Source organism: Nematolebias whitei, chromosome 19, assembly GCF_014905685.2.
Source record: "Nematolebias whitei isolate Nwh7 chromosome 19, NemWhi1, whole genome shotgun sequence".
Lineage (NCBI taxonomy): Eukaryota > Metazoa > Chordata > Actinopteri > Cyprinodontiformes > Rivulidae > Nematolebias > Nematolebias whitei.
Genome location: NC_056516.1, coordinates 40,097,062 through 40,097,362, shown reverse-complemented (window position 1 = coordinate 40,097,362; position 301 = coordinate 40,097,062). Strand labels below are relative to the sequence as shown.

Here is a 301-nt window from a genome sequence, read left to right as displayed (position 1 = left end):
GGTAATGATGATGAATGGTAGATGATGATAGATGATTATTGATTATGATAGATGATTATTGGTGATGGTAGACGATGATAGATGATTATTGATGATGGTAGATGATGATAAAGATTATTGATAATGATAGATGATTATAGATTATTGATGATGGTAAATGATGGTAGATGATGATAGATGATGGTAGATGATTATTGATGATGATAGATGATATTGATGATGATAGATGATGGCAGATGGTAGATGATGATTATTGATGATGGTAGATGATAGATGATGATTATTGATGATGGTAGATGAT

General features: G+C 29.9%; 1 protein-coding gene across 1 annotated transcript in view; it reads right to left on the bottom strand.

The window, feature by feature from the left end:
• ago4 (argonaute RISC component 4) overlaps positions 1–301 on the bottom strand; it is a 25,803-nt gene that overhangs the window by 2,279 nt on the left and 23,223 nt on the right. The window lies entirely within an intron of this gene.